The following is a 15881-nucleotide window of genomic DNA, read 5'->3' on the forward strand; positions in this document are numbered from 1 at the left end:
CAGATGTTTAGGCATTCTTATGTTTATTTCTTTTGTTTGTATTCGTATGACATAAAAAAGTGGAGAAACAAAAAGCCGAATCTGACACATCCCACACAAAACCCCAAAAATGGACTGGACAAAATTATTGGCACCTTCTCAGAATAATAAGAAATAATTGCATTCCAAGTTTGTGATGCTCCCGTCATTTGTAATGAACTCGCCTGTATCAATTAACAGATCTTAATGTTCCTGTGTCCACTGTGCAGAACATTGTCAAGAAGTTTACAGCCCATGGCACTGTAGCTAATCTTCCTGGATGTAGATGAAAGAGAAAAACGTGATCAAAGATTGCCACAAAGGATTGTTTGAATGGTGAATAGAGAACTTCCAGACAAATTCAAGCTGACCTTCAGGCACAAGGTACATCAGCGTCCGCTCGCACTATAGGTCACCATCTGAATGAAAAGGGACGCTATGGTAGGAGACCCAGGAGGACCCCACTGCTGACACAGAAATATGGTAGGAGACCCAGGAGGACCCCACTGCTGACACAGAAACCTAAAAAAGCCAGATTGGAGTTTGCCAAAACTTACCTGAGAAAGCTAAAATCCTTTTGGGAGAATGTGCTGTGGACAGAATAAACAAAATTACAGCTTTTTGGTAAAGCCCATCATTCTGCTGTTTTCAGAAAATGCAATGAGGCCTTTAAAGAAAAGAATACACTCCCTCCAGTCACACATGGTGGGGGTCACTGATGTTTTGGGGTTGCTTTGCTGTTTCAGGCACTGGATGTCTTGACCATGTGCACAGCATTATGAAATCTGAGGACTACCAAAGAATTCTGGGGTGCAATGTAAGGCTCGGTGTCAGAAAGTTGGGTCTCCGTCAGAGGTCAGGGGTCTTACAGCAGGACTATAACCCAAAGCAAACCTCAAAAAGCCCCCAGAAAAGGTTTCAGACAAACCGCTGGAGAGGACTGAACTGGCCAGCAATTAGTCCAGATCTCAATCCCATAGAGCTCCTGTGGAGAGATCTCAGAACAGCAGTTTGGAAAAGGAACCCTTCTAATCTGAGAGATCTGGAGAAAGTTGGTGGAAGAAGAGCGCTCCAAGATTACAGTAGAGAGATGATTACAGGAAGCTGTTGATTTAATTTATTTTTTACAAGGGGTGTGCTACCAAATATTACATGGAAGGTGCCAATAATTTTGTCCAGTCCATTTTTGTGCTTTTGTGTGGAATGTGTCAGATTTGGCTTTTTCTCTACTTTTTTGTGTTATGCCAATACAAGCAAGAGAAATAAACATGAGAATGCTGAAACATTTATAATTGCAACAATTCTCTGGACAAAGTGGTGTGTTATCTGTCAGAAATGCAGGGGTGCCAATATGTTTGGGCATGACTGTAGGACTCCAGGGAAAAAAAGCCTAAAATTATATATCTGCAGTGTGAGATCATTGAAGGCACTTCTGCCTCTGACTGCTAGTCTCACCAGATTTGGAGTGAGATTTGGTGATGTTCCTACCAGGGGCGGACGCACCATTCGGGCTCTTGGGCACTGCCCGAGGGCCTGGGGTCAGTAGGGGCCTCTATGAGAAGCGCCTGGTACCTTTCATAGGCTTTTTTGGGTGTGGTTTGAGTGTGGGCAAGGACACAGGGGCCCCATGAGTTATCAGTTTGCCCCTGGTTCTTACCATATCTCCTGTAGGGTAGGGTCACAAAAGGGCCCAGTATAGTTCCCCAAATTGGCAAGCAGATGTCTCCATAGTTATGGTTGGGAACCCTGTGGTGAAAAAGAGGACATGTAGGTGCCTAGGTAGCCACAAGAGGTCCCCAGAGCAGTGGTGTATTATAGGTAGTAAGGAAGTGCCAGCCTTGCCCGTCCCTGTGTGGAGCATCTTAGGTAGAGGGCTTTGCATAAATAGTCTGATGGAATTCCACCTGGGAAGTTGGTCATGGGAAGCAGTGCATGGACCAAGGCATGTAAATATCTGAGGTTCTAACGTCTGGGAGCTTGCCCTTATGGGGAAGCAAGGAAAGATACTGTAGGTGCAGGACTTATGGGACTACTCACATCCCTTTGGCTTGGGATGTAGGACTGAAAACCCTTAAATATAATGGCTGCTCTTTGACTCTGCCCACAGCTCTGCTGTTCACCAGTGGGATGACTGAAAGGATGTACAGTATGTATGAAGATCAACTGCTAAAAGCTAGAACCTCCAAGATGACATCTTCATGCCTTCACTGGTCCTTGCATTGCTTCCAATGACCAGTTCCCTGGATGGACTCCCATGTGATTATTTATACAGAGCCCCCCACCCAAGATGCCTTACATTGGCAGGGGTAGGGCTGCCATGTTCTCAGCATTTATGGTTCATCCCACACACTGCTATTCCTCACTACAGGGTTCCCTACCCTAACTATGGTGGTATCTAGTGACCATTTTGGCTGGAAAAACCCCTCATAACTAGTGGGTTTCAAGAGGAAGTTTTTTTAGCTGTAAGGCTCCATGCACACTGGGTGTTTTTTTAGCAGTTAGCCGCATTTCTAGCATGTCTGTGGTCAACAGCCAAACAATATCTGACATTGATGGTTGGAGGAGGAATAATATCTGGCATCAGTGGTTGGGGTGTGTAGAGGGGAATGCCCAGTGTTAGTGGTCAGGATAAAATGCTTGGTGTTGGTGGTTAACGGGAGGAAAAAATACCCAGAGTAGGTGATCAGTGCAGAGGTGTAACTAGGGGGGCAGGGGGGTACATAAGTACCCGGGCACCAAGGTACAGGGGCGCCAAAATGAGGCTTACAACCAGGGGCATATTTGACGCGAGGCAAACAAGGCGTTTGCCTAGGGCGGCACTTTTTAGGGGGGCGACGTGGTGCCGCCGGCCCCCTTTCCAACGGAAGGGACACTTAGTACAGGGGCGGGCAGCGGGCTGCTGTGTCTTACCTGTGTCCCACTCCTACGACAATCCAGTCCAGGAGGCGCTGCTGGAGGAGGGGTAGAGAGGTCCGCAGGTCCGGTGTCTTCTTTTCCCTGGATGAGATGTGTGGGCCGGATGACATCCCGCCCCTGTCATCTGGCCACACCCTCGGGATCACTGGACAGCCTATGGCAGCTTGTACCTCCCTCTGCAAGCTCCGCCTCCTCACCGGTGATTGGGCGCCAGAACTGTAGCTCAGGAAAGGCACACAGGTGGCCAATCACCTGTGAGGAGGCGGAGCTTGCAGAGGAGGAGCCGAGCGGAAGATCGAGTGAGGGAGAGGCCAGAGAAAGTGAAGAAGACAGCTGACCGGTAAGTGTGCCGTGCAGATGGTGCTGCTGCAACCAGGTATGCTGGATGTGGATGGGAGAGGGAAGGAGCCTAAGCTGGAGTCGGGGTCAGCAAGGTAAGTGTCATTGGTGTCAGTGGGAGGAATAGTGCCCCATCATTGGTGTCAGTGGGAGGAAGAGTGCCCCATCATTGGTGTCAGTAGGAGGAATAGTGCCCCATCACTGGTGTCAGTGGGAAGAATAGTGCCCCATCACTGGTGTCAGTGGGAGGAATAGTGCCCCATCATTGGTGTCAGTGGGAGGAATAGTGTCCCATCATTGGTGTCAGTGGGAGGAATAGTGCCCCATCATTGGTGTCAGTGGGAGGAATAGTGCCCCATCATTGGTGTCACTGGGAGGAATAGTGCCCCATCATTGGTGTCAGTGGGAGGAATAGTGCCCCATCATTGGTGTCAGTAGGAGGAATAGTGCCCCATCATTGGTGTCAGTAGGAGGAATAGTGCCCCATCATTGGTGTCAGTGGGAGGAATAGTGTCCCATCATTGGTGTCAGTGGGAGGAATAGTACCCCATCATTGGTGTCAGTGGGAGGAATAGTGCCCCATCATTGGTGTCAGTGGGAGGAATAGTGCCCCATCATTGGTGTCAGTGGGAGGAATAGTGCCCCATCATTGGTATTAGTGGGAGGAATAGTGCCCCATCATTGGTATCAGTGGGAGGAATAGTGCCCCATCATTGGTGTCAGTGGGAGGAATAGTGCCCCATCATTGGTATTAGTGGGAGGAATAGTGCCCCATCATTGGTGTCACTGATGTGAATAAATGGGGAGGGGGGCTGTGGTGCCAATTTTATAGTTTGTCCCCAGGCGCAAAATATCCTAGGTACGCCTCTGGATCAGTGGAAGGACAAAAATGCTTAGTGCCGGTGGTCAAGGGAAACTGACCCTTTGGGGGGAAAAAGAGGGCACTAGGGTTCAGTGGGGGTAGTGGGGGGACGTTAGTTCTCTGGGGAGGGGAAGGGAGACCAAGCATTCTGCTGGAGAGAAGAGGGGCGTTGTTACTCTGCGGATGTGGAGCAACCTCAGCACTAAGGTGCGTATCTAAGACTCGGTTGACACCAATGCAGTTTGTGTTTGATCCGTTTCTGCAGTGCTTTTTGCACATACGTTTTTGCCGCCTTTTGATGCATTTTGCATTTTTTTACAACTTGTTGCTGGGCAGATTAAAATGCAAATCTCAAAATGCATCAAAAACATGCTTTTCTGCAGCATCTCCATTGAAGTCTATAGAACCAAAAACGCAATTTAAAAAAGTCCCTGACACTTTCCAAAAACCACCCCTGGTGAAAACGCAGAGATGCGAACCTGTCCCATAGGAAATCATGTTAAATGGACTGCTGTGCGTTTCTGCAAAATGCAACGGAAAGTGCAAACCTAGACTAGGGGCCGGTTCACACTGCATGCGTTTCAGTTGGATTTTTTCTGCATCCAAAACGCACAGAAAGTAGGTGATATGGTTGTCAATGTTATCGTTCAGTTCTTGCAGTTCCAGTGCGTTCCGGTTCCAGAACAAAAAGTAGAACAGGCTGTATTTTTCCTGCACAGAACTGCACTGGAATGCGGTAAAATGCATAAAAACCGCACAAATTGCATCAAAAAGCGCACTGGAATGCACATGTCCCTATTTAAATTGAAGAAAAAGAGAGGGGGAAAAATGAACTGGAATGCATAAAAAACGCATCAAAAATGCTACAGAACGTGTCAAAAACGCACATGCAGAAACACATCCAGAACGCATTTGGACTGCGTTTCTGTAGTGTGAACCGACCCTAAAAGAGGACCTCCAACGTAGGGTCAGCAAGGATTGATTTAATGAAATGTGCAGAATAAAAGATACATCATAACAACATTTAAAACGACATTATTATGTTACCACCTCTGTGTTCCAGGGAAGTTTCTCTGATGAAATCTGCAACATCAGAACCTGGAGAGGGCGGCTCCAATATTAGCATTATATTACAAAAAGAGTTACTGTCATACAATTCGGTTTCCGCGTACTTGTAATTACCTGGTTACCAGGGCAACATACTGTCAGCAAGGAGAAGCGGGCGCTTTTTATGCTGCAGAAAATAAACAGACTGATCTCCGCACTTCTAGCGGCATTATGGGATTGTTATCACAGGTGAGGGAAATGCTGCAGATACTTACAGATGATGGTGGGAAGAGTGACTGAAGAAGGGCGGAGCTATAGTGTGTGTATCACTCTTCAGTAGAGAATGTTAGCTATAAAGGTGCAGGGCCATCCCGGGGGATGAGGCTCTAATATTATCCTCTTTAGAGTTCTATAGTAACAATGTGGCATTTATGGATTTTTAAAATCTTTCGTCACATCAACCTGAATTCCTTTCTTTCTTCTGTCCCATATAGTACCCTCTCCTTTCCTCTCCTCTCTTCCTCCCTTCTTACCCTACTTTCCTCTTCATCTCCTCTCCTTTCCTCTTCCTCTCCTCTTCTCTTTCTCTCCCCTTCCTCTTCCTTTCCTCTGCTCTCCTTTCCTGTTCTCTTCCTCTCCTCTTCCTCTTCTTTTCCTTTCCCCTCCTTTTCCTCTGCTCTCTTCTCCTATTCTCTTCCTCTTCTCTTCCTCTCCTCTCCTGTTCTCTTCCTCCCCTCCCCTCCCCTCTCCTCTCCTCCTCCCCTCCTCTTCCTGTCCTCCCCCTCTTCTTTATAATGCTATCTTCTCCTGTTCTCTTCCTCTCTTCTCCTCTCCTCTGCTCTCCTGTCCTGTTCTCCTCATCTCCTCTCCTGTTCTCTTCCTCCCCTCCTTTCCTCTTCCTGTCCTCACCCTCTTCTTTCTAATGCTATCTTCTCTTGTTCTCTTCCTCTCTTTTCCTCTTCCCCTCCGCTCCTCTTCTGTTCCCTTCCTCTCTTCTCCTCTCCTCTGCTCTACTGTCCTGTTCTCCTCATCTCCTCTCCTCTGCTCTCTTCTCCTGTTCTCTTTTTCTCCTCTTCCTCTCCTGTTCTCTTCCTCTTCTCTTTCTCATCTTTTCCTCTGCTTTCCTTTCCTGTTCTCTTCCTTTCCTCCCCCCTCTCTTCTTCCTTTCCTTTGCTCTCCTCTCCTGTTCTCTTCCTCTCCTCTTCTTCTTTCTCTCCTCTTCCTCTGCTCTTCCTCTCCTTTCTTATGCTCTCTTCTCCTGTTCTCTTCCTCTCCTTTCCTCTTCCCCTCCCCTGTCCTGTTCTCCTCCTCTCCTCTTCCCCTACTCTTCCTCTACTCTTTCTCTTCTCTCCTCTGCTCTTCTCTCCTGTTCTCTCCCTCTCCTCTTATTCTTCTTTTCCTCCGCTATCCTATCCTGTTCTCTTCCTCTCCTCTCCTTTTCCCACCCTCTCCTCTGCTTTCCTCTCCTGTTTTCTTCCTCTTCCTCTCCTCTCCTCTTTTATTCCTCTGCTCTCTTCTCCTGTTCTCTGCATCTCCTCTCCTCTTCCTCTCCCTGTCTCCTTCCTCTCCCTCTCTGCACTTGTGTTCTTTTCTCCTGTTCACTTGCTCTCCTTTCTTTTTTCCCTCCCCTGTCCTGTTCTCCTCTCCTCTTCCCCAACTCTTCCTCTCCTCTTTCTCTCCTCTTTCTCTCCTCTCCTCTGCTCTTCTCTCCTGTTCTCTCCCTCTCCTCTTCTTCTTTTCCTCCGCTCTCCTCTCCTGTTCTCTTCCTCTCCTTTCCATTTCCTGTCCTCTCCTCTTCCTTTCCTCTGCTCTCCTCTCCTATTCTCTTCCTCTCCTCTCTTCCCCTCTTCCTCTTTCTTTCCTCTTCCTCTTCTCTCCTGTCCTGTCCTCTTCTATTCCTCGGCTTTATTCTCCTGTTCTTTTCATCTCCTCTCTTTTTCTCTTCCTCTCCTCTGCTCTCTTCTCCTGTTCTCTTCATCTCCTCTCTTCTTCCTTTCCCTCTCTCCTCTCCTCTTCCTGTCCTCTCCCTCTCCTTTCTTATGTTCTCTTCTTCTCCTTTCCTCTTCCCCACCCCTGTCCTGTTCTCCTCCTCTCCTCTTCTCCTACTCTTCCTCCCCTCTTTCTCTCCTCTCCTGTTTTCTTCCTCTTCTCTTCCTCTTCCTCTCCCTCTTCTCTTCCTCTTCTTTCCCTCTCTTGTTCTCTTCCTCTCCTGTCCCCCCCCCCCCATCTTCTTCCTCTCCTCTGCTCTCCTGTTCTCTTCCTCTCCTCTTTCTTTCCTCTTCCTCTCCTCTTCTCTTCCTCTGCTCTGCTCTCTTCTCCTGTTCTTTTCATCTCCTCTCCTCTTCTTCTCCTCTGCTCTCTTCTCCTCTTCTCTTCATCTCCTCTCCTCTTCCTCTCTCTCTACCTCTTCCTCCCTCTCCTCCTGTTCTCCTCCTCTCCCTCTTCCTCTACTCTTCCTCTCCTCTTTCTCTCCTCTGCTCTCCTCTCCTATTCATTTCCTCTCCTCTTTCTCTTCTTCTTTCTCTTCCTCTCCTCTTCCACTTCTTTTCCTACTCTCTCCTCTCCTGTTCTCTTCCTCTACTCTCCTTTTCCTCTCCTCTTCTCCCCTCCTCCTCTTCCTCTCCTCTTCCTCTCCTCTCCTGTCCTCTTTTCTTCCTCTCCTCTGCTCTCTTCTCCTGTTCTCTTCATCTCCTCACCTCTTCCTCTCCCTCTCTCCTTCCTTCCTTCCTTCCTTCCTTCCTTCCTCCCTCCCTCCCTCCCTTCCTTCCTTCCTTTCCTCCTTCCCTCCGTCCCTGCCTTCCTTCCTTCCTCCCTCCCTGCCTTCCTTCCTCCCTCCCTTCCTTCCTTCCTCCTTCCCTCCGTCCCTTCCTTCCTTCCTCCCTCCCTTCCTTCCTTCCTTCCTTCCTTCCTTCCTCCCTCCCTCTATTATCCCTTCTTCCCTCTTTCCTCCCTCCCTTCCTTCCCTCCTTCCTTCCTCCCTCCCTTCCATCCTCCCTCCCTTCCATACTCCTTCCCTCTATTATCCCTTCTTCCCTCATTCCTCCCTCCCTTCCTTCCTTCCTTCCTCCCTCCCTTCCTCCCTCCCTCTGTTGTCCCTTCTTCCCTCATTCCTCCCTCCCTCCCTTCCTTCCCTCATTCCTCCCTCCCTTCCTTCCCTCATTCCTCCCTCCCTCCCTCCCTCCCTTCCTTCCTTCCTCCCTCCCTCCCTCCCTTCCTTCCCTCATTCCTCCCTCCCTCCCTCCCTCCCTTCCTTCCCTCATTCCTCCCTCCCTCCCTCCCTCCCTCCCTTCCTTCCCTCATTCCTCCCTCCCTTCCTTCCCTCATTCCTCCCTCCCTCCCTTCCTTCCCTCATTCCTCCCTCCCTTCCTTCCCTCATTCCTCCCTCCCTCCCTCCCTTCCTTCCCTCATTCCTCCCTCCCCCTCCCTCCCTTCCTTCCCTCATTCCTCCCTCCCTTCCTTCCCTCATTCCTCCCTCCCTCCCTCCCTCCCTTCTTCCCTCATTCCTCCCTCCCTCCATCCTGCGTGACACACGGGTATTGATCATGTAGTAATATCAGGAAGCAGGAAGTAACACACAATGGATATTAGTGCCTTCGGCATACACAAAAATCATCTAAAGAATCCATAACTCACGACTCCCCCGTCCACGTTTGCTTACTTAGGAACTGGATAGATCCAGAACTGCTGAAGTAGTGAAATATGTCACTATAGCTATAAACCCGAAAGAAGGTCACGCATCCCCCCCCAGGCCACCAACCCCCCCCCCCCTCAAAATATATCAGGAGAATGAAATGCCATAAAGGTGAGATTATACCTTCCGACATCAGCTCTTCGTACTTAAAGTTAAATAACCAATCGGAGCGGCAAGGCCGGGATATTTGTCAGAAGTCCAATAATCTCTGGGAAGGAGCGAACGCGCTTCATGCAAACACGGTTATTTGCACCATCAATATCTTTTTTATGGTCCTGCTTTTTTCCATTTTCCCTTTTTACTCATTTGCTTTTTAATTTAGAGGCGAGTTCCTGTTGCTTTCGGTAGCTGTGAAAGCGTCACTGGATGGAAAACTTTAAAAAATGATGAGGCAATACCGCCGATTCCAACGGCTTTCCCTAAAGACCGTCGCCGCAATGCATAATACGGCTGCTTTATGTCTGCAAATACAGAAAATCCGCACGGGTTCTCCCTTACTGGTGTAGCGCCCCCCCCAGGGTAGTGTAGGCTGCTAGGTAAATCTAGATGGCTCCTCTGTAATCAGTGCAGCAACCGTGGATTACTTAACCACTTGAGCTCCAGAGGATTTACCCCCCTTAATGACCACGCCTCTTTTTGCTACTCGGCGCTGCACTAATTCAACTGATAATTGCGCGGTCATGCAATGCTGCTTCCAAACGAAATTTACGTCCTTTTTTTCACACAAATAGAGCTTTCTTTTGGTGGTATTTGATCACCTGTGCGCTTTTTATTTTTCAAGCTATAAACAAACAAAAAAACGCCAAAAATTTTGAAGAAAAACAATATTTTTTACTTTCAGCTATAATAAATATATAGTAAACTCAAAGTTAGTTATGAATTTAGGCCAAAATGTATTCTGCTCCATGTTTTTGGTAAAAAAAATCCCAATAAGTGTATATTGATTGCTTTGTGTGGAAGTTATAGCGTCTACAAACTATGGTATAGATACTGCAATTTATGCCATTTTTCTGCTATACAGCGCTGCGCTAGTTTAACGGACAATTGCGCGGTCATGCAATATGGTACATAAATGAAATTTACATCCTTTTTTCCCCCACAAATTGAGCTTTCTTTCGGTGGTATTTGATTGCCTGTGCGGTTTTTATTTTTTGCGCTATTAAAAAAAAAAGGTTGACAATTTTGAGGAAAAAAAAACAATATTTTGGACTTTTTGCTATAAAACATGTCCAGTAAAAAAAAAATGCAAAAATCAAATTTAGTCATAAATTTCTGCCAAAATGTATTCTGTGACATGTATTTGCTAAAAAAAAAACCCAATACGTGTAAATTAATTGGTTTACGTGAAAGTTATAGCGTTTACAAATGGCGGGAAACTGGGATTTTTAGGGTTTTTTTTATACTAATAATGGCGGCGATCAGCGACTTATGTCGGCGATCAGCGAATTATGGCGGCGATCAGGGACTTATGGCGGGACTGCGGCAGACATTCTGACATTGGGGGGTACTGACTTGGGGTCACTGACATCCCCAAAAACACTAATACAGTGATCAGTGCAAAAAAAAAAAAACACTGACACTACTAATGGCAATGGGGAGGAAGAGGTTAACTTTATTTTGCAGGGAAGGGTTACAGGAGTGAGGGGAGTGTTTTACTAGGGGGCGGGGGGGGTGTACTGGGCGGGACAAGGCTGATTGAGAAAGAGAAACTGTTCTTTCTCGATCAGCTCATCCTCGAGCTGACAGAGAGGTGACAGACAGCACAGCTACTGCAGCTGTGCTCTCTGTCACCGTTTACCACCGATCGCCGGGACATAGCCGCTAATGAGCGGCTGTGACCCGGCAACTGACATCTGCGGCGGTGATCCAGAGGACAAATAGGGCGGCAGCGCGCCTCGCGTGCGCCCCCTATTTTTTACAAAACACACGTTTTAAAACGTGGTTTTGCCTGTGAGTGCCGCCCTGCCGCCGTATATCTACAGTGGCTGGGCGGCATGCGGTTAAAGTGGAGTTCCATCTGGAAAAAAAAAATAAAATAAAAGTCAGCAGCTACAAAAACTGTAGCTGCTGACTTTTAAAATACAGACACTTACCTGTCCCTCGGTGCAGCAATGTCCTCACCACAGCTGGTTTCACCGGCCATCTTCTCTCCCCTGGCACCGGCATCTTTAGTGTGGGCAGCTTGCGGCTTCACAGCCGGGTGCCACTGAGCATGTGCAAGAAGCGCTGCACTTTGTGAATGGTCCCGTAGTCTTCCGGGACCTGTCATTTGTCCCAGAAGAACACGGGGGGGGGACAACTTCCGCTTCCGATCTTCTAGGTGGGTCTAAATTTGGGTACCGGCTCCCCCGCTCCCCAAAGGTGCCAATCCTTAATGGGCAGCGGGGGACAAAGGCTTAAAGCGGAACTTCCCCTTTTGGGTGGAGCTCTGCTTGAAGGCTCCATGTACACGGGACGTTTGGAAAACTCTTCTGAAGAACGGAAACTGCTAGAAAACGTAGGTTAAAAAACGCCTGTTTAGCTGTGTTCATCTACCGCGTTTATGTGCGTTTGCGTTTAGAAGCGTTTTTTTAAAGATAACCTCAGGAGACCTTCCCAAATGCCCAGAATGCACTGAAAATAGGGGCGGACTGGCAACTCATGGGGCCCCGGGCAATAGGGGATCATGGAGCCCCTGTGTCCTTGCCCAAACTCAAAAAAGCCTATGAAAAAGGTACCAGGGGCATCTCATGGGGCCCCCTACTGACCCAGTTCCCGAGTGCTCGAATGGTCAGTCCGCCCCTGGTTCACAGTCGTTTTTTGGGGGGGGGGGTTTTAGGTTTTTTTTAGTTTTGTTTTGGGTGGACACAGGGGCCCCATGATCCCCTATTGCTCGGGGGCCCCATGAGTTGTCAGTCCACCCCTGCTGTGAACCAAACTGCCTGTAAATGACTGTAAACAACGATGTGTACATGGACACATAGGAAAACATTAGGGGGAGTTCAGGGCTGCTGAAAAAAACGCAGAAAATCTCCTAAACGTGAGATATTATCAGCTGCAATGTACATGGAGCCCTAAGGCCGTTCAGTGTTTCCCAGGCTGCTGCTCTGATTGCTTTCCCCTGTTTTCTAGAAGATTCTAGAATCATAATGGGAAGAAGACTGCAGTGGTCAGCCTGAATATCTATGGGACTCCAGCCAATCCCTGGGAAGGTGTGCCCAGTAGGTGATGAGAGAGCCCATAAATAGTCTCAGGCCTAAGTAGCATGGTGCTGAGTTCTTGAGTCCAGTCTTGCTGGTGGAGATCCCTGTGCTGGGGGGAGGCCTACTTCTGTGGCAAAATACTAAAAGGAGCCATCAGGAAGACACCAAGGTCACAGCTAGGCTTAGCTGAGGGGCTTATTCTCAAATTTGAGTCCTAGATTTAAGTTGGGTCTGAAGGACGTGACTAAAGAGGACCAGGAGGAAGTCGGTGGGAAGAGTCCGGCTGTCCTATGGGGGTGTGATCCCGCATCTCCATCACCGAGAAGAACCTGGTGGGTGTCAGCAGGAGGCAACCGAAGATTCTGTGGCTGTGCGCACATATGACCCCAGTGCTAGACATGCGATGAATGAAAAAACGTGTCTAATTACTAATTTTGTTTTGTTGCGTTCGTAATGACGTTTGTTTAGTTTAGTTTCGTATATTTTTTTTGACCGGATTCAATTTATTTTCCAATGCGTTTTTGAATCGAAAATATCGAACTGAATTCGAATTTTGGAAGATGGCTATATTCTTTCTATTCTATTCCATTTTCTCTATTCTTTTCTATTGTATTCTTTTATATTCCTTTTTATTCTATTTTATTCTTTTATTTTCTTTCCCATGCTATTCTATTCCTACTGTGTTTTATTCTATTATTTTCTATTCTATTTCATTGCATTCAATTCTTTATGAAATTCTAATTTTTGGAAGACGGCTATATTTGTTCTATTTTATTCTATTCTGTTCCAATTTATTCTATGTTTTTCTATTCTCTTCTTTCCTGTTTTATTCTAATCTACTCTATTCTGTTTTTTTTCTATTCTTTTCTAAACTCAGTTTTTGGAAGATGGCTATATTTGTTCTATTTTATTCTATTATATTCTAATTTATATGTTTTTTCTATTCTAAACTACTCTATTCTGTTTTGTCTATTCTTTTCTAAATTAGAGTTTTGGAAGATGGCTATATTCTTTCTATTCTATTACATTGTCTCTATTCTATTCTTTTCTATTGTATTCTTTTATATTCCTTTTTATTCTATTTTATTCTTTTATTTTCTTTCCCATGCTGTTCTATTCCTACTGTGTTTTATTCTATTCTTTTCTATTCTATTTTATTGCATTCAATTCTTTATGAAATTCTAATTTTTGGAAGACGGCTATATTCGTCCTATTTTTTTCTATTCTATTCCAATTTATTCTATGTTTTTCTATTCTCTTCTTTCCTGTTTTATTCTAATCTACTCTATTCTGTTTTTTTCTATTCTTTTCTAAATTCAGTTTTTGGAAGTTGGCTATATTTGTTTTATTTTATTCTATTACATTCTAATTTATATGTTTTTCTATTCTAAACTACTCTATTCTGTTTTTTCTAATCTTTTCTAAATTAGAATTTTGGAAGATGGCTATATTCTTTCTATTCTATTCCATGTTCTCTATTCTATTCTTTTCTATTGTGTTTTTTATATTACTTTATATTCTATTTTATTCTTTTATGTTCTATTCCATGCTATTCTATTCCTATTGTGTTTTATTCTATTCTTTTCTATTCTATTTTATTGAATTCAATTCTTTATGAAATTCTAATTTTTGGAAGATGTTTGTCCTATTCTATTCTATTCTAATTTATGCTATGTTTTTCTATTCTGCTATCTTCTATTTTATTCTAATCTACTTTATTCAGTTTTTTTCTATTCTTTCCTAAATGTGATTTTTGGAAGACGGCTATATTTGTTCTATTTTATTCTATTACATTCTAATTTATATGTTTTTCTATTCTAAACTACTCTATTCTGTTTTTTCTAATCTTTTCTAAATTAGAATTTTGGAAGATGGCTATATTCTTTCTATTCCATGTTCTCTATTCTATTCTTTTCTATTGTGTTTTTTATATTACTTTATATTCTGTTTTATTCTTTTACGTTCTATTCCATGCTATTCTATTCCTATTGTGTTTTATTCTATTCTTTTCTATTCTATTTTATTGAATTCAATTCTTTATGAAATTCAAATTTTTGGAAGATGTTCGTCCTATTCTATTCTATTCTATTCTAATTTATGCTATGTTTTTCTATTCTGCTATCTTCTATTTTATTCTAATCTACTTTATTCTGTTTTTTTCTATTCTTTCCTAAATGTGATTTTTGGAAGACGGCTATATTTGTTCTATTTTATTCTATTCTAATTTATATGTTTTTCTATTCTATTTTAAACTACTACAAAACGAACATATATGTCTACTGGAGAGTCAGTGGCTCCCTGCGCGCTCCCAGCACACAATGTTCGGTACTCACGGAAAGGTCCCGTTCTCCTCTTTCGATCGGGACCTTTCCCGGCGGTCACATGACCCTAAACCCGCCCCGCCTCCCGACTTCTGAAACCCTTAAAGGGCCGGGAGGCGCCGGTGCAAAGGGGTTAAAGAGATTCTGTTCAAGACATTATATCACAAAGGGGACTTTTAAAAATAATTATAAAATAAATAAAAAAATATAAAAAAAAAGTGAATATAAAATAAAAATTTACTGGACAAAAATAAAGGCCAATCACTCCCCCCCCCCCCAAAAAAAAAAATGTAACCCATCTTGCCCTCATGCACATACAAATATAAGCACACCCATTGTGGATAAAAATGTTGCTTGGGATACACATGCTACCTATTGCCCTGCATGTCAGAGTGAGATCCATAATTCTTAGGGGCCTTTAGGCTAGGTTCACATCTGTGCGGGTGGTGCCGCCACGGATCCGCACGAAAATCCACGCAGCTGCACCACCCGCACAGTGAAATGCGGACCCGCGGGTGGGTGACATTAGTTTTAGCACTGGAAAACGCAACCGTACTGGGAAGCACAGTTTCCATGCAGGCTGCGTTTTCAGAAGTGCGGGGACTTCTTCCCTGCGTGTCACAGGGCACGGGAGTCCATTCAAATGAATGAGCGAATCACGGCGGTCACATGACCCTAAAACCCGCCCCGCCTCCCAACTTCTGAAACTCTTAAAGGGCCCGGGAGGTGGCGGCGCAGAGGTTAATAATAGTAATATAGTGCATTCGTTTGCCCTAAAAAAACTACAATGTAACTTTTACTGAAAAATTCTGCTTCATAAACTGTTGTGCAAATATCATGCGACATCTAAAATTGGATCAGCGCCATTTTATTTTTCCAAATATGTATGCAAAAAAAAAGCTCCGGAGCCAAAAAAAGGAAAGGTTGAAAAGCATTTCTAAATAAAATAACAATAAAAAAACAACAAACAGCGCAAATCAATACTCACAAAAAATATATAATAAATAATAAAAATAATACAAAAAACCTATAATAAATATATTATGAATTGAATAGTCCCACTCCAATTCAATTTATAATACACTGTATAATAAATAATACAAAAAACTTATAATAAATATATTATGAATTGAATAGTCCCACTCCAATTCAATTTATAATATACTGTATAATAAATAATAAAAATAATACAAAAAACTTATAATAAATATATTATGAATTGAATAGTCCCACTCCAATTCAACTTATAATATACTGTATGATAAATAATAAAAATAATACAAAAAAACTTATAATAAATATATTATGAATTGAATAGTCCCACTCCAATTCAACTTATAATATACTGTATGATAAATAATAAAAATAATACAAAAAAACTTATAATAAATATATTATGAATTGAATAGTCCCACTCCAATTCAATTTATAATATACTGTATAATAAATAATAAAAATAATACAAAAAAACTTATAATAAATATATTATGAATTGAATAGTCCCA

Source organism: Staurois parvus, unplaced genomic scaffold, assembly GCF_062004578.1.
Source record: "Staurois parvus isolate SC_StPar_1 unplaced genomic scaffold, SC_StPar_1.0 ptg000917l, whole genome shotgun sequence".
Taxonomy (NCBI): domain Eukaryota; kingdom Metazoa; phylum Chordata; class Amphibia; order Anura; family Ranidae; genus Staurois; species Staurois parvus.